This window comes from Arachis ipaensis, chromosome B8, assembly GCF_059453495.1.
Source record: "Arachis ipaensis isolate K30076 ecotype BB chromosome B8, ASM5945349v1, whole genome shotgun sequence".
Taxonomy (NCBI): domain Eukaryota; kingdom Viridiplantae; phylum Streptophyta; class Magnoliopsida; order Fabales; family Fabaceae; genus Arachis; species Arachis ipaensis.
In genome coordinates, this window is record NC_142443.1 from 48,430,070 (window position 1) to 48,457,120 (window position 27,051).

At 33.4% G+C, this 27,051-nt stretch overlaps 1 non-coding gene and 1 pseudogene across 1 annotated transcript; both read left to right on the forward strand.

Moving 5' to 3' along the window:
- The first annotated feature begins 998 nt into the window (after window positions 1-998).
- Window positions 999-17,653, forward strand: LOC107611867 (nucleosome assembly protein 1;3-like; annotated as a pseudogene).
- LOC148547989 (small nucleolar RNA snoR2/U65) lies at window positions 15,365-15,514 on the forward strand. Its single transcript, XR_015898609.1, has one exon. It is a non-coding gene; the product is annotated as a small nucleolar RNA snoR2/U65 (small nucleolar RNA).
- Window positions 17,654-27,051: the final 9,398 nt, after the last annotated feature.

A 27,051-nucleotide genomic window follows, 5' to 3' on the forward strand; every position in this document is an offset into this window, starting at 1 on the left:
CAAGGGCTACAGGCAAAAAAAGGGAGTTGACTATAATGAAATCTTTTCACCGGTTGTGAGAAGATCTTCTATTAGAGTTGTTCTGAGTTTGGTTGTAAGTCTTGATTTAGAGATAGAGCAGATGGATGTGAAAACTGCTTTCTTTCATGGTGATCTTAAGGATAAAATTTACATGGAACAACCTGAAGATTTCATGGTAAAAGGCAAAGAGGATCATGTTTGCAAACTAAAAAAGAGCTTGTATGTCTTGAAGCAAGCTCCAAGACAATGGTACAAGAAGTTCAAGTCTGTTATGGCATAACAAGGCTACAAGAAGACTACTTCTGATCATTGTGTATTTGTTAAACAGTTTGCTAGTAATGATTTTATTATCCTTTTGATATATGTTGATGACATGCTTATTGTTGGTTAGAATGCTTCTAGGATTGATATGTTGAAGAAGCAACTTGCAATGTCATTTGCAATGAAGGACCTTGGGCCGGCAAAGGAGATTCTTGGTATAAGAATCAAGCGTGATAGAAAGGAGAAGAAACTTTGGTTGTCACAGGAGAAATACATAAAGACAATGTTGCACAGGTTTCGAATGGAGAAAGCAAAGGCCGTTAGTACTCCTCTTACTACACACTTCAAATTGAGTTGCAAGTAAAGCCCATCAAGTGATGAAGAGAAGAAATACATGGAAAAAGTTTCATATGCGTCAGCCGTGGGTAGTTTAATGTATGTTATGGTGTGCACAAGTTCCATATTCTCATGTTGTTGGTTGTGTTAGCCGTTTTTTTTTTTCAAACCTAGGAAGAGAGCATTGGAATATTGTAAAATAATAATGAGATATCTTTGTGGTACTTCTAACATGTAGTTGTGTTATGGAAGTGATAAGCTTATTCTAGTTGGTTACATTGACTCAGACATGGCAGGAGATATTGATCTAGAAGGTCCATTTCAGGCTTCTTGATCAACTTTGCGGGGGGAGCTGTGTCTTGGCAATCTAAATTGTAAAAATGTGTTGTTTTGTCTACTACCGAGACCGAGTTTATTGCCATTACCGAAGCGTGCAAGGAGATGCTTTGGATGAAGAAATTCTTGAAGGAACTTGGGTTTACTCAAGAGAGGTATGTGTTGTTTTATGATAGTCAAAGTGCTATACATTTTGGTAAAAACTCTACTTTTCATTCTCGATCCAAACATATTGATGTGAAGTATCATTGGATACGTGATATTTTGGATGTTGAGTTATTGGAACTTGAAAAGGTTCATACTGATGAGAATCGTTCTGATATGATGACCAAGGCATTACAAAGATGGAAGTTTGAAGTTTGTTGTTTAATCACCGGATTGGCGGTTACCTCCACATAGTCGTGAGGGAGAGATTTGTTGGGTTTTTGGATTCCCTTCCTATGCGGAGAAAAATCCAAAATGTTAGTATTCAAACCCATGAATAGTTGAAGTGGTTGAGGTGAGTTAGCGTTGAGTAAGAGAGGTCTCATTTGCAAGAAGAACACCAAACACTAGAGATAGAGAAGAGAAGAGAGAAAGTCATTTTCGCACAAATACAAGGGTGTCTTTGTAAACTGGTCGCTACAGATTCATTAACCGTTGGATCGAGTTCAAATTTGGACAGTGTGTTTCAAACATTAGGTTCTTTGTTTTCAGCGTTCGGATCTTTGATTCAATGTCTGTAGCTAGAGATATTGGCCACGCACAGCAACTCTGTTTTTGTGGTATTTTCATCTTCTTGTTCTTGTTTTGTAAGCTTTGAAGCTTGGGTTGTTTGGCTTGTTGTATGCACGTTTTGTGCAGTAATTTACGAATCTCTTGTATCCTATTTTTCATTATACTGAAGCTATTTCTTAGTTTTGGTGACTTGTGATTTTTACTTCTCACATTGAAGAGGTTTTTCACGTTAAAAATCTTAGTGTGTTAGCTTGTCTTTAATTTCTAATTTATGTTATTTTTTCGCTGTTATTTGATATTATTGTGCTGATATTAATACTTGTTGTAAGTGGATATTGTTGCTCATCTAATTCTTACAAATAGAAAATTGTGTATTTTTATTCCTATCACACACAATAAAGCCTTACATTCATTAGGAATAAATTAAATAAAAAAATAAATAAAACAACTCATGTACGTAGGTTCGTCGCCTTAAAATTTTTAAACTAGATTCAGCACCCTAAATCTATTGATCTGTCTATTGGATTAAATATGTTTGGTTTTACATTGTCCTCCCTAATATGCAGAAAATTATCTTTTTTATTGTATTTTCAGTTTGATAAGTTAAAGACTAATTTATTGTATATTTGAATTCAATCAAAAAATTTATCGTTAATCAATAAATTACTACATAGATAAAATAAAAGTTATAATTTGAACATTTATTTAAATAAATAAGTGAGTAATCAATTGAGCAACCCAAATTAATTTCCTAACATGTACATACTACTGATATATATCAAGCTTTTGCTAAAAATATTTAAAAATAATATATGTATATCAAAAATTAATTATCAAATTAATTATTATATATATTATTTTATATTTTGATATATATTTTATATGAATAATTGATTTAATAATTAGTTTTTCGTAGATATAATTAAAAATAAAAGTACCAGAGGATCAATACTTTTAATTAAAAAAATAGTTAATACTAATTTAAATATAAGATAAATGTAAAAAAAATATTCGTCACCTAAATTTTTCTAAAATAATATGTCAAAATAAACCACATTTTTTATCTAGTGATTTGGGAGGACCCTATCCTCTGAAAGAAATATATAAAGTTTGAATAATGTTTTGGATTGTTTAACACCCGTTTGACCTAGACCGCTAGTTCTTATGTCGACGGCTAATTTTGTTATAATATATGATATCCCAATGAAAACAAAATTGCACTCACTTATTGTGGCCTGGTTTGACGGCGGTGACCCTTTCTTTTATTTAATTATTTGCTTATTTTTTCTTTTTTCTTTTTTTTTTGTTTGCATTACTCGTGTGTTCATCCTAGTACATTAAAAATGGGGATGGAAACCACACGTTGAATAAATTTGTGGAAGACTAAGGAGAGTATTTAGGAGATTCTTTTGCAACCTTTTTCAACATGAAAACGATTTCAACTTACTAAAATAGTAGTAAAGTAAATATATAGCTATGAAGTGTATAATAATAATAATAATAATAATAATAATAATAATAATAATAATAATAATAATAATAATAATAATAATAATAATGTTGTGTGTTTGAGTGTCTGAACAGAATACGTTCACATTCTAATAAAAGGATGTCAATACTCTTAAGAAACCCAAAGATAATATTCGTAGCTTCTCAAAGAGAATAGAATAAGTACCCAAAAGGACCGTCGTTAAAGTAATATTATTTGGTTTGTTCGAATATACTTCTTTCCTTTAACAAGTTCATCGCTGGGTGGTCAAAGTATTTTAAAATAATTCTATCATCTAAACATTTGGAAAATTAAGTAATAAGATTAATGTTATATAACCTATTACATAAAAAGAAAAACACTTCCATGGATTTGAATAAAAGTTATGATGGATTTTTATTGATATTGTATTATTATAAGTGGGAAAACTTAGATATATCCCAAAGTTAGGCATATCATGATGGATCATCACACTATTCTAATAGTCAAATATTTATTAATATTCTACGAAAAGATTGGTGCTATCAGGTCATAAATTATAAACATTCACGGAGAGAAGACTCGTGACAAGAAAAACATTAAAAGAAAGTTTCTAAAATCCTTTTTCTTTCTTTCAGTTCAATTTTAATAATATTAATGTATGAACTCCACGAAAAAATTTATAAAAATAAAAAAAATTATATGATTAGATATTTAAAAAAAAATATAATAATTATTATTTTAAAAAATTTATAAAATTATGATCAAAATCAAAATTTAACTTAAAAATAGTGAGTAATAATTATTTTACACTTTTTTTAAAGTAAAATAATTATATATTGATATAGAATTTAAAATAAAATTAAAATATTTACATTAGAATTCTATTTTTTCAAAGACTTCTCTATAAACAATATTAATGGTTGAATTTGCAGACATTCCTACGTGATTCATAAGTAAAACTTTTAAATCTCTCTTACTCTTAACTATTGAAAGTGCCACATATGGTTGAAAGAAAGAGTGACTCAAACTTTGTTGTTTTCGATCGGCATAAACTTTTATATCCAATCTGCATTATTTAGTGATTATGTATCTTGGCATTAGTGCATGTCTTTACAAGCTAAAATTTATAATTTTATATAACTGCCTATGAAAATTTTGCTAAAAATGCCCCAACCACTCTCTTTATTAGCCGAATACAACATGAGCTATACATTAAATCTGTTTTTGACTGCAGAAATTTTTTTTATGATGAAAAGATTATATTTATTGGATTTTGTTTTTGTTCTATTTTTAAATGAAAAAGTAGAAATTGTTAAGGTTGAAATTATGACAATTATGAGGATGACGATCATACAAACGTGGGACTAAGTGTATGAAAACAGAGAAATAATTGTGTGTATGAATAAAATTAGAAGTACATACTCATTCATCAACACCATTTCAATGGAGCTAATGGATTTGGGGTCTTTGAATCTCGGTAAAGATCAAAGTCTGATTACTTTGACATGAATCTTTCAACATTCTTTTGGCAGTATAATCATCTCCAACAAATCATCGCCTAACCATTTTTTCTCTAGTGAAAAAATAAAAGCAAACATAAATTCTAGTAAGTACGTATGGTAAGATTGTAGGACCACACCTTTTAGAATTTTATAGCAATTAAGAAGAGGTATATTTTTGGGTAAATCATTTTAAAATTGGAGTACATCAAAAATCACATATCCTCCATAATCCAAAAGAAGAAAAAATCTGTTTTGATGATTTAAAAAACGAAAAAAAATTTGAGTTGAAAATAAAACACTTATTCTACATCATAAATACTGACAAATCAAAATGTACCGAGTAAAAACTGGTATGAAAATAAGATCTGAATCCTTGCCTTTCTTGCAGCAGCTCACCTCCATCAGTTACAGATAGAGAGCATTCTAGTGCGACGGCGATCTGAACGACAACAACATCAGTGAAAGTCTCCTCTTGCCGGTCCGCTATCTAACCTCTCTGGTCACATTAGCATCTCTGATCATCGTCGACCTCCTCGCCGGCACAACCCCGTCATCATCCCGACGCTGTATGAGCAACCAGTCTTCTCGTCTTTGCTGTTCTGAAGTTGCTAGTGCCAAGCCGCCGTTCTCTATTGCTGGCGTATATGCTTGCTTACTGGGAGAGAGAAGAACCAAAAAGACTAAAAGAGAACTTTGGGTGCAAGTTGAAATTAATTGTATGAGATCCAAATAGGTTTTCTATCTGCCCAGCTTGGAATCGGGATTAGTCTCCGTAGGTTCATATTTTATTAAGATACAATGGAGGCAAGCAAGCCGACATGGTGTGTGCCCTACTTTTTTATTTCCTTTTATCACCATTTCACAAATTCTATACTTTGTTTGATTGTTGTATAAATTATGGATTTACACTGAGTCGCCTAGAAAATTAATTTATTTTGCTTACGTTTTAGAATGAGTTTAATTAAAAATTTGTTATATAAAATTATTTTATATTTTTAATAAATCAAATCTAATGATGATATTTAGGGACGGACCCACGCATAAGGAAGAGGAGGCATTTGCTCTACAAAGGTTTTTCAAAAAACTAATACTTACACTTATATATATATATTATGTTTATTTTAAAATAAAATATAAATAATTTTTTTGTATTTTATATTAAAAAATATTTTATTAAATTTGATTTAGCATACAAAATAAATAAATAAACTCAAATTATTAGTTAAACAATTGATAATTAAATTAAAATTTAGTTTTTTAATTAAATACAACTTAAATTATTAGTGATTTTTTTTAAAATTATTTAAGATAAAAAAATACATTATTTATATGTTAATATACTGTAATTATTTTAGTTAAAAAATTTATTTATATCATAAAGATTATAATAAGTAGATTTGACAATTAAATATGAGATAATAAAAAGTAAAATAATTGTTTAAATAAATATATAAAAATATAATATTTAGTCATGTTAAAAATAAAAAAAAAGTCGTTATAAATTATCTTTTTCGTTATTTTGAATATTATATTGTACGTATGAAATTATATTTTTATTATTTTAAATATTATAATAAGTGATTATATATATATATATATATATATATATATATATTTAGTTCTTATCAATATGTATCTTATTTAAAATTTTAAATATATCTAAACCAAATTAGATTAGTCAAGTGATAGCTTAGTCGTCCGCTTAAGTAAGTATTGGGAGTTTGAATTCCATCTTGTATGTGTCGCATGCAACTCATTGTCGGTCAATTGCAGACTGTTAAATGGAACCCAAATTCACGATGAATTAGTTCTTAACTTGTTGGGTATCGTGGAAGGGGGCGCTTAGATAAAGATGTCAAAAACGTCTTTTTTTAAAGATATTTTTTAAAAATTAAAATTTAACACATATAATCAATTAAACAGTGTTATTTTTATTGAAATTAGACCGAACAAATCAGTTTATCCAATAAATTAATAAATTAAATTTTGAGCCGGTATAAATTAATATTTTTTATTAAAAATGACTACAATGTCTCTATTATAAAAAAACTAAAATACCCATATTAATTTTAAAAATTCTAAATCCTAACTATATCACGACAGAGAAGAAAAAGGGCTAGAATTTAGGATTCTCAAAATTAATATATATAATATGAGTATTTTAGCCATTTTCTATAATAAGGGTATTATAGTCATTTCTTATAAAAAATAATATTAATTTATTTAGCCTAATTTTAACAAAAATAACACGATTTAATCTATTATATGTGTTAAATTTTAATTATTAAAAAATTAGAAAAAAAGATATTTTAGACGTCTTTATCGGAGTGGCTCCCATCGTGGAAAGCAAAAAAAAAATCTATATCTAAATTTTATTATATTTTTGTCCCCACTACTAAATTTTTCTGGGTCCGTCACTGATGATATTAGTTAATAATACATAGAATAATTCCGTTTAGAATGAAGAAATTTTGTCTTATATTACTTTTGCTTACGAAAATATAAAACTTAAAACTTAACAATTCATGGAATATAAAAGACTAAGAAAATAAGGTGATTTATAAATTATTTTTAATTTATATAATATAATTAAATTTAATAAACTCAATTAGAATAAACAATAAATTATTTATTTATTTCAGACTTTATAAATGAATAAACCAATTAACTAATATAAGGAATTACAATTAATGTAGTAAAATTAATCAAGTATTATATACTATAATAAATTACATTAATATTTAAATATATAATCAAATCAATTAGCTGATATAATTAAATCATATCAAAATACTTAAAAATGCACCATTCTTAATTTAATACTATCTATACTATATAAACCACATTTAAATCCATTTTTCCGTACGTATATAATTTAAAGTAATTTATAATTTATTTGATTGAATATTATAATGTAAAATAATTTATAAATTAACATTAATTCATATATAATATATAATTAAATTTAATAAATTTAATTAGAATAAACAATAAATTATTTATTTTATTTTAGACCTCATAAATAAAAAAACCTATTCACTAATATAACAAATTACAATTAAGGTAGTATAATTAATTAAGTAATATAAATTATAATAAATTATATCAATATTTAAATATCTAATCAAATCAATTAATTGATATAATTAAGTCATTGTAATAAATTAAATTGAATGAGTTAAAATAATTAAATCGGAAAACACTCTCCAGAGCATGCCACGTTAGTTCCATCATTAAGTGCAGAAATTCGATTTTTATATAATAAAATAGATTTGTCATAAAAAAAAGATTGTTGAGTTTAGTAAATTAAACTACGATTAAAATGATGATTAAATATTATTGGATTAATGTTAAATTGTTTGTATGATATATTTGGTTTAGTGTACAGAAAATTTAATTTAACCGATGCTGGCCCAAGAAACTATTACCGAAGCCCTAATATACACACAATGGTCCAAGAAATTAATTCTGCTATCATTACAATTCTTTCTATCAGAAACAAATCAAGCCTCTAGTCAAATAAAAAAAAAAAATCAAATCTGGCCCAAATAAAGATCCAAATCTAATTCGGTGGTCACATCCAAATTCATATCACTTCAACCAAGTCACTAATTAACCGAGTAAACAAATTGAAATTCATTTGAATTCATTTTCACATCTTCCGAACCAGCAATCTTTCTCTTCTCTCTCTTCCTTTTCTTTTCTATCACATCAATCTCTGAAACGAGAAGAAAGAAAGAAGAAAGATTTGGAGCTAGGGCAAAAAGAAGAATGATAAGCTAACTTCCATTTTCAAGCAAGAAGAGAAAGTGAAATGGCTACAAACGGAGGAAGATCTCAATACAACAGAGAATCACAAAAAAGGTAATTTTTTCATTTGTGCTTCACCAAGAAACCGTGAAGAAATCCTCTGTGTCTCAACCAACATTCAAGAAACTATGAAGATAGTGAAGTCAAAGGTGCTCAGTGGTTCATCAACGGCCAAGAAGCAAACTTGGGACCAAAGATAGAAAGCATGGTCCAGATTCAAGAAGCTTGAAGAAAAAGGATGAAAGTGAATTGTTGGTTTCATGTCAATGCCTTGGTCCTCTCTCTCTCTCTCTCCTTTGATCACACCGCTGTGGATTCTGATTGTTGGAGAAGAAGACAAACCAAGTGTTGAAGATGGTTCAAGCCCTGGAAGCTTTACTCCTCTATAATAGCGGTGAACGGCCAAGGATTGAAAAAAGAGAGAAAGAGCACTGGTTTCGATTACAGCTCCCCTTGAGCTGTTCTTGTTCTTCTCCTTCATGGTTTTCATTTTATAGTTCTTTTTCTCAGTTTAGTATGTCTGAATTTCATTGAAAAAAGGAAAACATGGTGAGGTTTGTAAAAAAAGCCAATGAGAAGAAAAAAGCAAAGATCTAGACTTTGAGAAAAAGCCTAATTTATTTCAAAAATCCTTTGTAAGTATTTCTGTTTTGTGTCATGATCCTGTGGAGATTTCCTTGCAAGTTGGGTTACCACTTTGCAGTTGAAAGTTAGGGTGAGTCCTAGTCAAATTCAGGTTGGGTTAGAATTTGGACGTGTCTCAGATAGGATTGGGGTATATCCTAGGGAGAATTGGTAATTGTAATCTGATGAAAAGATAGTGAAATTTCTTCATTATTGTGATAGAGATTGAATGTAGGCTACATTGCATTGGGTAGCCAAACCAAGATACATCTGTGTGTCACTCTCTACTCTATTTTCTGTTACTGGTTCTGCTACAAAGGAGACAAAAATAAAGTGTCTCCTAATTTCTCTACTTTGCAACGCTTCACTATTACTATTCTTTTAAGCAACTCTGTTTTGGCTCCTACCGCATCAGGAGACAAAATTTATGTATCTCCTGCATTCTCTCAAAAGAAAGCAAAGTTACAAGTCTAGTTAAAAGAGGTCAAGATTCAATCTCCCATTCTCTTAGCCACTGATTATCATCATATTATGACGATTTAAACAATAGTACTTCGTCTAATCACTTGAGTATCTGATACTTAACACTTCTCTAAATACTGTAGGTCTTGATGCAAGATTACATGCATATATAGACTCTGATATAGAATTTATGTCCAACTCGAAACTCTACACTTATTTGTATTTGTAGTCGTTAGGGTCACTGGAACCAAAAAGCGTTGGGTCCACATGCATAACATCAAGGTCCAATGAAAAATATTAACTAAAATATTCTTGCAAATGACTAAGAAGGAAATATGGTGTTAGTAAGATAAATTGTGCTTGTAGAATTCTAGAAAGTTGAACTTTTGAGACGAACTCTGTCTCTTCATCACTACTATTATCAGAACTACTTTAGACCCACTCCTTGTCTGACTTTGAATCTTCAAGAAATCTAACACCACGTAGTTCTAAAGATGCAATTCTTAGGCCACCAATTTTGTTTTTTACCTGCGACTTGGTCCGTTCCAGAACTCTGTCTCTGTGGACCTGAATACGAAGATGAAGAACTATCACTAATATTCACTAACTCAATTGTCACATGACAATCGAACATATAACAGTTGGTACATACTCATCATCTTTTAGCCAAACCACTTTATATCGCACACTTCAATTACTAAAAAAAGAATCTCATACCCTAATTTTTTTAATATGGTTAAGTTTAACTATCCCCATAATCATCAAAATATAATTTTTAACCTCAACCAAATATTGAAACTGGTAAATATTTATGAAAATTTTGCATTTAAAATTTGCACCATCATCGTTACATCCTATAGTTGCGTTCGGATAAATAACAACGATTAAAGATTCAATAGTCATTTGGTTCAAAATTTGAGTTTAAGATGGAAAAAATAATAGAACAAAAAATTCAATTGTAAGCTATTCAATTTAGCATTATCTTTGCCAATTTCGCAGCTACTGCTTGCAAAATCTTGAAAACTTATTTTCTTTCTTATTTTTGCTTTCGATGCATGCTAAAATAATGGGACACTTCTATTCTTTTTCATTTTCTTTATCAGTGTATGCGAAAATGAGAAACAATTATTAGCCAATTTCATTGGCTCTGACAGTGAAAATAAAGAAACGATCGATTTTAGTCAATTTTGTTTCCTTTGGCAAAAAAATAGGAACAAAGTTTTACCAATTTTATTGTATGTATGTCACTGGTAGTGAAAATGCGAAACAATATATTCTCACCCATTTTCGTAGATATGGGGAGGATCTAAAAATTTTAATATGAAAAAATTGAACTTTACACAAACTTTTTAATTCTTTTTTTGTGTGTTATATTCTTTCACTATATAAAAATAAATTATGCATGATACACGTATTTATTGGATTTTTTTTAAAAATATTTATCAACATATAAAAAAATCTTCGAAATTTTTTTCAATAGTTAGTTACATAAAATGATAAAAAGACACAACTACTATATAAAATTACAAAATATTATACTTTTATAGTGTTTTTAGTTAAAAAAAATTATTATATATCTTATTAATTAAGATAGGTTCTTTAAAAATTTTAAAATCTTAAAAATAAATTATAAACTATTAATTATCTCAAAGATGTTAGTATCTGTATAGAATACAAGATGCAGATCTCAAATAAAATAATAGACAAAATAAATTATGATAAAAAAAGATAAGGTAAAAGTTTTTCTTTTAATAATATATGTTTAAAAAAGAAAAATTAACATTTTTGTCAAAAAAAGAACGTCTAAAATGAACAATGTGATTAGTGACATATAAAAATGTAAGTTATTATTGATTTTTCATATAATAATATAAAGATTAAATATGTTAATATTTATTATTAAAAAATCAAATAAAATTTTAAAAAATAAATGTAAAGATGAATATATAAAAACTAATTTAAAAAACTTACAAAAACTTAAATATATAATATAAAATTAATTAAGTAAAATTATTACTGAAATAAAAAATTGAAACTAAAACTCATCGTATAATAAAAAATAATCGCATATAAAATTATTAAATCACATATCTTATATAAAGATTTAATTGTTTAAAATTTTGGAAGGCCAAAGTTATTACTGGCCCCCATTGTATATATCTGCCTCTGTTCACAGATAGTGGCTGCAAAACTTACTAATATATATTGCCTAGATTTGTAATTTGCATAAATTTTAAATAAATTGAAAAATAATGATACTCTCTCTCTCTCTCTCTCTCTCTCTCTCTCTCTCTCTCTCTCTCTCTCTCTCTCTCTCTCTCTCTCTCTCTCTCTCTCTCTCTCTCTCTCTCTCTCTCTCTCTCTCTCTCTCTCTCAAATTGTAATAAAATAACTTTTTTTCCTGCTCTCATCGAGACACTTCACCATTGGCCATTGGCTCTAGTTCTTTTACACTCAAAAAAGAAAAAAGTTTCTCTTCATGTCTCCACAAATACGACATGGCTAGCCATTGTCAACATGTATAATTGTATTGGTCAACTAATTAATTATAATGCAACCAGCATTATGACTTAGATAGATGATTTCTTAAATGAAGTTTTTTTGGCAAAGCGGCAACTTTGGAAGAACTGAAGTTCTTATATAATTATTGCTTGTCAAGACATTTACATATGAAATAAAGCTTCGTTAGTTACAACTTATTATTACAACTCACGTAAACTTGTATAATGTTGTTCGAACTTAGCCACCAATAACATACAACTTTGTTTTGAACCTAATCGGTTAGGAATTAATGTTGGGTATTTTGGCGTATAGTTTCATGTCTTATTGCATTATACGTGCAGACGTGCCTATACCCAAAATAGATATTAGCTTCTTAAACCACGAGACCAGAACATAGAAATGAATTAATATTAATATTTTTGTTACTCCCTTTTGGACCACATTATTAATTATACCTTAATTGGACCAACTGGCGACTTTCTTTGTTCTTAATTACTTTAATATCTATAGTTATTAAACTCGGATTAGTTATTTGGGTTCCTGAATCAATAGTTCAACTAGTAAATTTTTATTTTAACATGCCGAATATAAATATAATATTAAAGTGTTTGCTATGGTACGATAATAAATTCATACGTACCGATACATTTAAAATATAGACAAGTAGTAATAAATTACGTGGAATTTATTTTTTACATCAGTATTTAATTTTTTCTTTTTTAAATATATATTATATCACCACTTTTACTAAAACATCCTTTTAATTAAATAAAAATAAAAAATATTTATTTTTTTAATTTTATAAAAATACTTAAATATCCTTTTTTTATATATTAGACAAAAATTACTCTTTTAGATTAATTAAATTGTTTAATTTTATAATTTTAAAATTTAAATAATCTAAAAAATAAAAACAAAAATACATTTAACAAAATCATTTGTCTCTTCATAAATCCTAATCAATCATTCATACCAAAAAAATTAATTAAATTTAAAAAATACTAAACAAAATTACTTTGTTCTTTGTTTGTTGGGTTCTCACCCAACCTTCATCTCTCATTGTTCATACAAAAAAAATGTCATCTGAAAAACTGAGAAAAAGATAAAAGAACAGAGCTTCATGTCTTCATCTTCTTGGGTTTCTCACCAGCACACTCTCAACGAACATCTCTCATTCCCAATTCTGAGACTCAAACTCTCTCTTCTCTCTCACTGCCACTAGAGTCAGTACAAGAAAACAGCTCTATTGCCACGCTTTTAAAGCGTGGCGAAAAGCTGAAAAAAGCGTGGCGATAGCTTTTCGCCACGCTTTTTGAGCTACCGCCACGCTTTTGAAAGGGTGGCCTCTACAAGCGTGGCAGTTGCTCTATCGCCACGCTTTTGGTAACCTATCGCCACGCTTTTTCTTTTGCCACGCTTTTTACAAATGGCAACCCGTTAAAGCGTGGCCGTATGTGGGAGATATGGCCACGCTTTTGAAGCGTGGCGAAAAAACGTGGATGAATCTCTATTCAATCGCCACCCTCACAAAAGCGTGGCCATTGACCACTTTTGGCCACGCTTTTAAAGCGTGACAAAAAAAGCGTGGCCATAAGCCTTTTTTCTTGTAGTGAGTCTCTCTCGGTCTCACTAGAGTCTCTACTCGTTCACACTCACCGGCGTCTCGTTGCTCTTCTCGTCTCGTCGCCGGCGTTTTAACGTCTCGCGGCCTTCCCTGGGCTCCTCCTCGCCGGCGACAGAAGCAACTCGTCGGATCGTTGTCGCTCGTGGTCTTCTGGTTTCAAGTACTCGCCGTTGTGAGTCGCCGTGGATCGTCGACCGTCGTAGGGTCGTCACTTGCTTCGTCGCTCGTCCTCTTCTGGGGTTGGGTCCTCTTCGTCACCCAGTCGCCGTTGGTAAGTCCATGCATCATTACTTCCCCTGTTCTCCCTTTCTCAGATTCCCTTCTCCCTGTATTTTGAGATGATGTTGAATTGGTAATCAATTAATTTGTTAGTGATTGAATCTTGAATTTGTTGCTATCTTACTGAATAATCACAGAGTTTAAAATTTTTTTTCTTTGCTAAAAATCATCAGAGTTGAATTTGTTACTGATTATCATTAAACCTTGAATTTGTTGCTGGCTTGCTCAAACACCCCCTATTATGTTTTCTATGCACTACTTGTGTATGTTACAGTTTTCATATGATCGGGCTTACAATTTGTTGCTGTCTTGCTCAAACACCCCCTATTATATTTATCTCTACAGTTTTCATATTGTACATTGCTTCATGATTTCAGTTTGTTTTGCATGATATACTTCAACTGATAGCTTATTTCCACTAAGGTAGTTGGTGATATCAGTGCACTTAGGAGGTTGTATTATAATATGTACAAATTTTCTTATTTCACAAAAATAGTTTTGCACTTGGTTGACTCGGTTAAGTAACAATAGAAGAAGAAAGTATGTAATGCATGAATCGTAATAAAATAATGGCCTAATTAAGCAACAAGATCCATTAGTTTACCTTAGGTTTCTTCAAATTTATTACCATGATAATATTCTGGGGTAAAAATTAAGTGAAAGATTACCGTGCGATTTTTAATTTATGCATGTTAAAATTGCTGATTATATCTCCCTTTCAAGTGCTTGTGCTATCACCTTATAAAAAATTAGGGGTGGTTCATAAGGCTGTATCATTACAAATGTTGTTGACGTTGTTTTTATTGTGCTATTGACGCTGATTTTGAATAAAATCTTGTTTTGTTAATGTATTTATGTCTTCATTTTACTACCTAGTCGGTCCCTTTTTTTAATAGTATGTTGTGGCTGTTCTTGGATTGATCATGTCAATGAACAGTGGGTGATCATTCTTCAATGAGTTTTTCAATATGGAGCACTTGGGAATGTTGTTTGGCAAGGACATCAGATTCACCTGAAAATTAAATAGTTTCTTAATTCAACTTCATAAGGCTGCTATGGTGCTAAATTTAGAAGAGTATATTATTCTTCATATGTGTTCATTGTGTTATTATTAGTATTGTTGAGTACTTGTGTTACTTGGACTTTTTGCAAGGTCAACATGATGAGCTAGAGGTAAAATTTTTTGAGGAGAGAGCAGCTCTTGAGGCCAAGTACCAAAAAATGTATCAGCCATTGTATACAAAGGTACCCTAAGTAATCTGTTCTTGTAGAGTGTGAAGTTGCATATGATTTTGCATACTGTGTCTGTTTTGTATACTTTGTGAAGCTTAATTCTTCCATCTGCAATATTAGAATTCAAACATCATGGTTTTGAATTTTATTGCAATGATGGATGTTCAGTATATTTTCTTATCTCCGGCTCTAATGCCACGTTGCTGGTAGCTTCAAGCTATGACCAATGTGCTATGATTGGACCAAGAGCAAGAATGTTCATTTGTTTCACATTTTGATAGAACCTGCGGATCTTAATATATTGTGATCTGCGGAGCCGTTTTATGTAATCCTTTTGCCAAAAAAAGGAAAAAAATCCGTATCCCTCAACCATTTCTTAATGGATGTAGCGCTTTGAGATAGTTAATGGTGTCACTGAAGTTGAAGGAATAGCGGAGGAGAAAACCGCAGATGTTGAAGAGAATAAAGGTACTAATTACAAGATCACACCTTTTCTTTAAATAGCATTTCAATTCATTCACTGATAACATTTTGATTTGGTTTTCTAGAAAAAGGAGTACCTACTTTTTGGCTCAATGCAATGAAAAACAATGAAGTGTTAGCTGAAGAGGTTAGTTGGTTCTATCAATAGTAACTCCTTTTTTTTTAATGTTTATTTTATGTCTTGCAACCAAGTCTTAGTGTTAGCTTAAGAGGTTAGTTGGTTCTATTCAATAGTAACTCCTTTTTTCTCTTAAATGTTTATTTTATGTCTTGCAACTGAGCTAATTTTAAGTCTTTGTGAAATAGATTTCAGAGCGTGATGAAGGTGCTCTCAAGTTTCTCAAAGATATCAAGTGGAGCAGGATAGACAACCCAAAAGGATTCAAGCCTGAGTTTTATTTCGATACCAATCCTTATTTCACAAACACTGTTTTGACAAAAACAAATCACATGATTGATGAGGATGAGCCAATATTGGAAAAAGCAATTGGGTGAGCTTTTTTTTTCCCTTTTCTACTTTATTGTGCAGTTTGCTATCCACAACTCTATATTGTGTCACAATGGGTTGGCTTTTTCTTAAATAAAATTTGGTGGTTACTTTTTCCTGTAGGACTGAAATTCAATGGCACCCAGGGAAATGCTTGATGCAGAAGATTCTTAAGAAAAGTCCAAGAAGGGTTCAAAGAACGCAAAACCTATTACAAAGACTGAAAACTGAGAGTTTCTTCAATTTTTTCAATCCACCACAAGTTCCTGAAGATGATGAAGATATTGATGAAGATATGGTAAATCTTTTTATTTCATTTTATTTACTTTTTACATTAATTTGTTATGAAAGTCTTTAGTTTGAATCTTTAAGAGGAACACAAGCAGAAGTAAAAAATTTGTAAATTTGAAAACCTGCTGTTTAGCTGTTAGATATGACTAGATTATTTGCCAGAGCTAATTAATATTCTCTTTAACAGTCCGAGGAACTTCAAAATCAGATGGAGCAAGAATGACGTGCGGATTTTCGTTATTTGCCATTTTGATGAACATATTTTCATCGGTAAAGAAATTCACAATAAATTCTCGTTGCAAGTATAGTTTCTAAACCAACAAAAAATCCTTTCATACAAAATTTTGGTTGTCACAAGTAACAAACCCCTAAAAATAATAACCGAAGTATTCAAACCTCGGGTCATCTCTTAAAGGAATTGCAGGAAAGTGTTCTTGTTATTGATTATGGGACAAGTATTTTGGGGTTTTGGATAAAGGACAAGAAAAGTAAATTGCAAGAATTAAACTAATAGCTAATAAAGCTCTTGGCAAGGTATGAGAACTAGAAGTCTTATCCTCATTATCCTTATCAATTGTGATGAGAATTGTCTATTGCTCCCAGTTAGTTAACCTCTAACTATGAAGGAAAGTCAAGTGGATAAATAATTGATTCCTCAAGTCCTAGTCAACTTCTAAGGAAAGACTAGCTTTAGAGGGATCCAAATCAACTAGCAACTTTCAATTATCAATCAACAAAGGAGTTTGATAACTCAAGACTATGACATTGGGCAAGATTACTTGTTTCCCTCCATTCCTTCTGCTATTTTTCGATGTTGTTTTCTGAATCCAGGATTGATGAATTCTCATATCACACTTGTTCAGGTCAACAATAAGGGATAAGATTATACCTCATGCTTTGTCATGGTTTACTGGTGAGGCCATTCAGGGAGAGGAGTTTGGAGACCTGGAAGATGATGATGAAGACGACATTGAAGAGGATGATGAAGAGGATGATGATGATGAGGAAGATGAGGATGAGGATGAAGAAACCAAGACCAAAAAGAAGGTATTTCATGTTAATTGCTTTGATATGCTGAAACACTTGAAATGCTGAAACACTTATATTTATATCGTTTAGGTTAATGATTGTACAAGGATGCGACTTGCGTTGGATTTGATTCTAAGGCCCCACAACTATTTGATTCTAAGGCCCCACAACTAGATGCTACATGATGTCATTGACTCTGCTAGTAAAAATTACAATAAGTATAAATAAAAGGATTGAAATAAATAAATAAATAAAGATTCTGGTTGCTCAACTCTCCAGAGTCTTTCAACTTGGGACATTGGTGCACGAAATCGTGATCGTTCATTCCTTAGTAACGGCGCCAAAAACTTAATACGCACGTTCATAATCTTAGTTTTTTGTCACAACTTCGCACAACTAACCAGCAAGTGCATTGGATCGTCCAAGTAATAAACCTTACGTGAGTAAGGGTCGATCCCATGGAGATTGTTGGTTTGAAGGAAGCTATGGTCACCTTATAAATCTCAGTCAGGTGGATTCAATTAGTTATGGAGATTTGATAATTAAAATATAATTAAAATATAAAATAGGATAGACATACTTATGTAATTCATTGGTGAGAATTTCAGATAAGCGTATGGAGATGCTTTTATTCCTTCTGAACCTCTGCTTTCCTACTGCTTTCATCCAAATCATTCATACTCCTTTCTATGGCAAGCTATATATTGGGAATCACCGTTGTCAATGGCTACATCCCGTCCTCTCAGTGAAAATGGTCCAAATGCGCTATCACCGCACGACTAATCATCTGTCGGTTCTCGATCATGCTAGAATAGGATTCAGTAATCCTTTTGCGTCTGTCACTACGCCCAGCACTCACGAGTTCGAAGCTCATCACAGCCATCCCATCTCAGATCCTACTCGGAATACCACAGATAAGGTTTAGACTTTCCAGATCTCAAGAATGGCTGTCAATAATTCTAGCCTATACCACGAAGACTCTGATCGTAGATCAGAAGGCTAAGAGATATGCATTCAAGCTTGCTTTCATGTAGAACGGAAGTGTTTGTCAGGCACGCGTTCATAAGTGAGAATGGTGATGAGCGTCACATAATCATCACATTTATCATGTTCTTATGTGCGAATGAATATCTTAGAGAAGAAATAGGCTTGAGTTGAATAGAAAAACAATAGTACTTTGCATTAATTCATGAGGAACAGCAGAGCTCCACACCTTAATCTATGGTGTGTAGAAACTCTACCGTTGAAAATACATAAGAACAAGGTCCAGGCATGGCCGAATGGCCAGCCCCCTAAACGTGATCTTAGAACATAAAATTAGTCAAAGACTAACCAGAGATGTAAATACAATAGTAAAAAGTCCTATTTATACTAAACTAGTTACTAGGGTTTACAGAAATGAGTAAATGATGCAGAAATCCACTTCCGGGCCCACTTGGTATGTGCTTGGGCTGAGCGTTAAAGTTATCACGTGTAAAGGTCTTCCTTGGAGTTGAACGCCAGTTTGTAACTTGTTTCTGGCATTTAACTCTGCTTTGCAACTTGTTTTTGGCTTTTAACGCAAGAATAGGGCAGAAAACTGACGTTGAACACCAGTTTGCGTCGTCTAAACCTGGGCAAAGTATGGACTATTATATATTGCTAGAAAGCCCTGGATGTATACTTTCCAACGCAATTGAGAGCGCACCATTTGGGTTTCTGTAACTCCAGAAAATCCAATTTGAATGCAGGGAGGTCAGAATCCAACAGCATCTGCAGTCCTTCTTCAGCCTCTGAATCAGATTTTTGCTCAAGTCCTTCAATTTCAGTCAGAAAATATCTGAAATCATAGAAAAATACACAAAATTCTAGTAAAGTCCAGAAATGTGATTTTTAATTAAACACTAATAAAAATATACTAAAAACTAATCAAATCATACTAAAAACTATGTAAAAACAATGCCAAAAAGCGTATAAATTATCCGCTCATCACAACACCAAACTTAAATTGTTGCTTGTCCCCAAGCAACTGAAAATCAAATAGGATAAAAAGAAGAGAATATACTATAAATTCCAAATATCAATGAAACTTAGCTCCAATTAGATGAGCGGAACTAGTAGCTTTTTGCCTCTGAATAGTTTTGGCATCTCACTTTATCCTTTGAAGTTCAGAATGATTGGCATCTATGGGAACTCAGAATTCAGATAGTGTTATTGATTCTCCTAGTTCAGTATGTTGATTCTTGAACACAGCTACTTTATGAGTCTTGGCCGTGGCCCTAAGCACTTTGTTTTCCAGTATTACCACCTGATACATAAATGCCACAAACACATAATTGGGTGAACCTTTTCAGATTGTGACTCAGCTTTGCTAAAGTCCCCAATTTACAGGTGTCCAGGGTTCTTAAGCACATGATGCGCATAAACTAGTTATGCTACGATTTAGGAAATTGCACGATCGGCAAAATTCCTTCCGGCAAGTGCACCGGTTATCGTCAAGTAAAAACTCACAATAGAGTGAGGTCGAATCCCACAAGGATTGGTTGAGTGAGCAATTCGGATTAGAAGTGTGTTCTAGTTGAGCAGAATCAAGATTGAGGTGAGAATTGCGGAATGTAAAATTGGCGGGAAAAGTAAATGACAAGAAATTGAAATGGCGGAATCTTAAATTGCATGAATTAAAGAGCAGAAACTAAATTGCTGAAATTAAAAGGGAATGGGGTGGTTGCATGAATTGAGTTGCAGAATGTAAAGAGAAGATGGAAATCAGAATTGGGGGATTCATTGGGTTATAGGAGATATTGAGATCTCCGAATCAAAACATGTTTATCTCTTCCTCAAGCAATGCGTTCATTGAATTTTGCTTGGCAATCTTATATGATTGGATCCCAATCCCTTGGCTCACCAATTCTCTCTAAAAATGAACAAATTCCCAATCCCTTGGTTTAAATGTTCATAAGAAGAGATGATGCTCGATCACTGATTATACCACACAGTTTCATGAACCACAATTTGGTAGGATTACATGTCACAATATCCATCCAAACCCCAATCCAATTCACTGTGAGAAAGCTTCTCTAGCATGAATCCTCCATTCCTTTCCCAAGGTTCCGAAGGATTCCAATTATGGGTAGTTTCTTTCCCAAGACAACTACCCAATGGAATTAGATCGAGAAGCTTTCTAACAAAATTCAAGAGAAAAGATTGAAGAAGAAGAAAAACTATTATTGATTCATTGAATTACAATAGAGCTCCCTAACCCAATGAAAGGGGGTTTAGTGAGTCATAGCTCTGAATTCAATTACAAAGATATGAAAACTAGCTAAAAGTGAGAGTCCAAAGTCCTTCCTCCCTTCAATTCTATCCTATTTATACACTTTCTATATTGAGCTTCTGTTGTGTTTCTTGGGCTTTGAGGCCTCTCCATGCTTTCCTTTTGCCTTGGGTTTATGATCCATAATCTTGTTGAGGCTGTTGATCCAAATTCTGTAACATTCATTGAGCCAACTTAGTGATAATCAAATAATGACACATGACTCAATAAATTGAGATTTCAAACTCATCAATCCTTCAGGCCCAATCCCATAAACCATGATATTCAATTGGGTTTCATACCAGAGTAAGTTTAAGTTAATGTTTGTGCTCAAAGACTAACTTAAACCGCAATATTTTTGGCCCAGAAACCTTTTCCAAGAGTGGCGTTTAAGTTGCAGTTTAAGCTTAAACTGCAGCTTAAACGCCAGACACTTCCAGTGAGGCCTTTTGTAGAAGCACGTTTAAGCTTCAGTTTAAGGTTAAACTGAAGCTTAAACGTGGAAATGGAAGAAGGCAGCCCTGGAGAGTCATGTAGTCGAACACGTTTAAGCTTCAGTTTAAGGTTAAACTGAAGCTTAAACGTGGAGATAGGAAGGGCAGCCCTGGAGGTCGAACACGTTTAACCTCCAGTTTAAGGTTAAACTGGAGGTTAAACGTGGAAATGGAAGGAGGCATCTTGGAGGTCGAACACGTTTAACCTCCAGTTTAAGGTTAAACTGGAGGTTAAACGTGGAAGCTTAGAAGGGTAGCCCTGGAGGTGTCGAACACGTTTAAGCTCCAGTTTAAGGTTAAACTGGAGCTTAAACGTGGAAATGAAGAAAGCAACCCTGGAGGAGAGTTCTTGGTTGAACACGTTTAAGCTCCAGTTTGAGGTCAAACTGGAGCTTAAACGTGGAAATGGCTCCCTGGTGCTTTTCCCATTCTGGCGTTTAACCTCCAGTTTAAGGTTAAACTGGAGGTTAAACGTGGAACTCCTTCCTGAGTGGCATTCTCATTCTGGCGTTTAACCTCCAGTTTGAGGTCAAACTGGAGGTTAAACGTGGAATGCTTCTTTGGTGAGGCTTTTCATTCTGGCGTTTAACCTCCAGTTTGAGGTTAAACTGGAGGTTAAACTTCAATTCCAGCATTTCTTAGCCTTCATGATTCTGGCGTTTAAGCTCCAGTTTAGGCTTAAACTGGAACTTAAACTCCACATGTGATATTCAAGCTTCCTTTATTGATTTTGTTGCTTCCTTGCTTAGCCTCTTCTTCCCTGAAATCATCTAAACAAATGCATCAAAGTCTTGCAAAATTTCATGAGAAATCTTCCATTCATAGCATTCAAGTAATATAACTAAAACTCATGGAATTTGCATCAAAATCATATTGTTTGGATGGTTCATTGCTTTGTTATTCTTTTAACCATTCTTGGTTACTTTAAGCTCAAGAAAATGCATAAAACAACTAAAACTAACAGAAAAATGCTAGTGAAACTAGCCTACGATGCCTTGGCATCACAACACCAAACTTAATACTTGCTTGTCCCTAAGCAAGTCCTGAGTTATTTGAGAAGAAAGTATGAAACAGAAAGCAATTACATTGGCTATATTAGCAAGCATTTGAAGTTCATCAGAAGGGTTTTATGCAGAAAGTTGCAGCATCACTTTTTCATACTTATCAGGTAAGATTATCACTTTTTCATTGCATCCATCAAACACTGCTATGGCCTCTTGTTATTCTTATGTCTTTGGCACTTTTCTCTTCTTTGTTTTTCTTTTCTTTTTCTTAGAGCTCCTTTGCTCCTTGTTTGCTTAGTGTCATGTGTTGCACAAGCCTTTGGCATTTTCTTTTTCTTATCAGTGCACTACACATATCCACTTTAGGCATTTTAGTTCACATTTCTTCTTGAGACATTGGTGCCCAGCACCTCTTTGTGTGACTAAATGTTTTGTATTTAGGTTGCTCTTGATAATGGACTTTTGGTTGATAATCCCGGGTTAGTTAACCCAAGTTACCAAGTGTTGAAACACTCCTCAGAACCTATTCATCCAAGCATATCCTTAATACATGAACACCACAGGCATTTGTCTCAGAAGTTCAAACCATTGGTGCCTAGCTTATTTTCTCAATTTTCTTGCTTTTTGGTTGCCCTTTTTCAGTGGCTTTTTCTTCTTCTTTTTCTTTCTTTTTCATGGCCAAAGACATTTATTCATCAAGATCCATAGACAGTTTTCAATTTCTACACAAAGAATGATAATTCTACACTCTAATTCCAGTGATCTGACTAAACAATCAAGCATGCATACCACCACTTAATTCTACTTGATTTGTCACTAATTTAGCCAAGTTACTTTTGTTCAAACTTTTCTTTTATTTTTGGAAACAGAACAAGCATGGCAAGCACTTGTTTAAGAAGGTGAAGTTATATCCAAACATCTAGGCATTCACTTTATTCAAAGCAATAAACAGACACTCATACTAAAAAAAAAAAAAAAAACTCCACATAACACTTAAATGACTTATGATGAAAGAAAGCTCATAAAGACAATCCACCAATGATCATTTGATTATTAAGGAACGAGACCACCTCTTATTTATTGCTTGGTTCTTCTTAATTCTTGGGATCCTGCTTCTTCTTGCTTCCTGCCTCTTTTTGACCACTTGTGCTTCCTTTGTCTTTTCTTATGAGCTTTTTCCAGAATCCAGCCTTTTTCATCGTTTCTTCCACTCCTTTTTCAAGGATCATTGCCTTGTTTATTTCTCCTTCTTTCCTCCCTTTGAAATACTCATCAAAAGCTGGGAATGCTGGGTCCATCTTGTGTAGATGTTCCCCTATGTAGTTAAGCTTGATTTGCGAACTGATGTTGTAATCAGCTTGGACTGAGTATCTTGCATTCTGTAAAGTAGTGGCTTCCTTGATTGCCAAGACATTGGCATCTTGGTGTTGGCATATGTGGCTGAAGGATTCCTGTAAGTGTAAATTCTGTTCCCTTTGCAGATCGAAGAATCTTGATTCAAAGTTCCTTTGCATATCCATCATTTTTAGGTGAAAGTCCTCGTGTCTCTCCTGAGACCTCATGTATTGTTGAGAAATTCCTTCCATGATTTCCTGCATTCTGCTCATATCCATGGGGTCTCTGGGAATTCGTTGTCTTCTCTCTGGAATTGCTTGCTCTTCTTGCTCTTCTTCTCTGTCTTCTCCTTCCTGTCTTTCTTGTTCTGTTTCTTGCTCAGCTTCCACTTGTTGCCCTTCTTCATTTCTTCTTCTTGTATGTCTTGGAGGAGTTGGGCCAAGAGTCATTCTCCTCAAGTGGTACTTGGGCATCGATGCATAGTCTAATGATAGTGCTGGGGAAGTGGAGCCAGGATTCAGGGTCACTTTTCTCACTAAACTCTTGTATCTGTTCAGCAATGAGTTTATGAACTTTGATCTCCCCTCCCACCATAATGCAATGTAGCAAGATGGCTCTTTTAGGGACTATTTCTGAAGAGTTTGCAGTGGGTAGGATGGATCTCCTAACTATTGCATACCACCCTTTAGCTTCAGGTGTTAGGTCTCCCCTTCTCAAGACTCTTAGAGCCCCTCTTGTTTTTCTCACCCATTCAGCTCTGATAGCACAAAGGTCTTCAGCAATAGTTGCATAGTCAGGTTCTCCTATCATCCTTTCTTCATAACTTGCTTGGCTGAAATGTATGTTTTTCAGGCCAAGAGTTTTCATGATTGCTTTGGGACTGAAGTCAACTTCCACCCCTCTCACATAGCTTTTGTATGTGGGTTTCTTGGTTGGATCCTCCCTTACTGCATTTGCATAAAACTCTTTCACCAGGTTGATGTTGATTTTAGTGATTGGCTTAGTCAGGAGCTCCCACTTCCTCTTTTTGATCTTTTCCCAAACACCTGGGAACTCATCCTTTTCAAGGTCAAAGGGAACCTCAGCTAGTACCGTTTTAGGTCTCATCCATTCGGCTTGAATCTCATGGAAAACTGATCTGTATCTCCATGCATCGAATTCCCTGTTTTCCTCCATTGGCTGCTTGTCTTTTCTTCTTTTGTGGCTAGATGAAGCTGCCATTGGTTCCTTAGTTTTGGTAAGTGACAAGCTAAAGTTGACAAGGTGAAGCAAGAAGTGTTGTTGGAAGTGTGGGGAGGTTGTTTTCGGCAAGAGATAGTTTATGCTATGATGAAGGAAATGTGCATGAAGGAGATTTGGTGGTGTTGAACTTGTTCCCCAAGTGGTTCTTTATAGTGCCCGTAAGTGCAAAATGGACGGTTAGGGTGATTTGTGAAGGGTGGCTTGATGGTAAATATATGAATTAGGGAGAAGGACGAATTGCTTTTCATTTTCTTGGAAGTATTCTGGGTGCATTAGGTTGTACATGTAGCTATCTTTTCTTGCAGAACTTCCTTTTCCCATGTGTTAGTTTCAAAGACTTGTGAATTTTCTTTTTGACCAAGCACCGTACCTCCCTTTGTCTTTTTCCTCATTTTTGTCTTTTCTTTTGTACCTGCACAATCAACAAGTTTGCTATCATTTTTCGGTCCATGTGAATTATGAATAGTACTTGCACATGTAAATCAATGATTGTCTTTATGAGCTTATAGCCGTGACTTCTACATGTATGCACACTTATTATTTGGACACCAAACTTAGTGTTTGGTCAAGTCTCCTGATGACATGAAATCCATATTGGTTGTCCTTAATGAATGTGCTTAATTCTAATAAATCATAGTCACCTTGGCTCTTTGATTCTAAACAAATTTACTACCCTAAGTAATTGAAACCAAAGCATTAAAACATGCGAATGGTATACTTGTCATGAATTTCGAAATCCAGAGGAACTTCGTGCTTTTCATGAACCGTGTTCAAAGAGGAACACCAAACTTAATCTTTGGTTGTGCACTAAAAATTGAATGCATTTTGAATAAAATTTGGGGTGCCTTCAGGCACACCAAACTTAGAGGCAAATTGCATTTTACATGGAATGTTTAGTGCACTCTTTCAGCAGTTGTCCTGAGGATTCAAGTTCATGCATAAGAAACCATGCTTTATTAGATGCACAACAAAACAAAAAAAGTAAGGATATTAAAACATGGGTTGCCTCCCATGAAGCGCTTCTTTAAGGTCACTAGCTTGACGGTTGTCCCTTGTTAGGGTGGATTGTAGTGCTTGACGTCTTCTCCTCTCACTATGAAAACGTCCCCACTTGATTCATTCATGACCTCTAAATGTTTCATAGAAAGAACTTTCCTGATTGTGAACACTTGAGGGAGCTGGGAAGGAATGGTTTTGAGGCCAGGTGGGATTGGTAGATAATGACTTGATATCACGTTATCTCCCGGAGAAAAACCTTCAGTGGGAATTTTCTTGTTTCTCCACCCTCTTGGCAATCTCCCTATCACTCTTCCCTTTCTCTTGAGGATTTCTTCATTGACCCTTATGTCAGGAGAATCCTTCTGATCTGTTTCCACTGATTCTTGTGGCTTTAACTCTTGCAACTCTTGTTTGCCTTCCAAGGACTGTTTTAGAGTTTCAGCTGCTGGATTACTTTCCTCCAAACACAGATGGCTACTATCATCCTTAGGCTTTTCAGGTTCTGGTTCAGGCTCAGATGCAGGTTTGAAAACTTTGAAAATGAGCTGTTCATCATGTATTCTCAGAATTAGCTCTCCTTGTTCTACATCTATGAGCGCTCTAGTAGTGGCTAGAAATGGTCTGCCCAGAATGATAGGGTGTAAGTAGCTTTCCTCCATGTCCACAATGACAAAGTCTGTGGGGAAGTAATAATCCCCCACTTTCACCAGCACATTTTCAACTACCCCTTCAGCTTGCTTCTGAGTTTTGTCAGCCAGTTGTATGATTACATCAGTGGATCTCACCTCATTCAGTTGTAGCCTCTTCATAAGAGTTAGAGGCATCACATTTATGCTAGCTCCTAGATCACAGAATCCTCTGTCAATTTTTGTTTCCCCTATGATGCAAGGGATATGAAAACTTCCTGGGTCCGTTTTCTTAGAGAGTGTGTCCTTCTTGATGAGAGCACTGCATTCTTTGTTCATTGTTACCGTTTGTCCTCCCTTCAAAACTCTTTTCTTGCTTAACAATTCCTTTAAATACTTGATGTGTGTAGGCATTTGATGGAGAATCTCAAGAAAGGGAATATTGACCTGGAGAGAGTTAAATGTCTCTAAAAACCTTGAATAGGTTTTCCCTTTTTCACCTCCTCCTAACCTCTGAGGAAATGGTGCTTTTGGTTGGTATATTTCCAGCATGCCTTTTTGCAGTTCCTTGGCTTGCTCAGTTCCACTTTC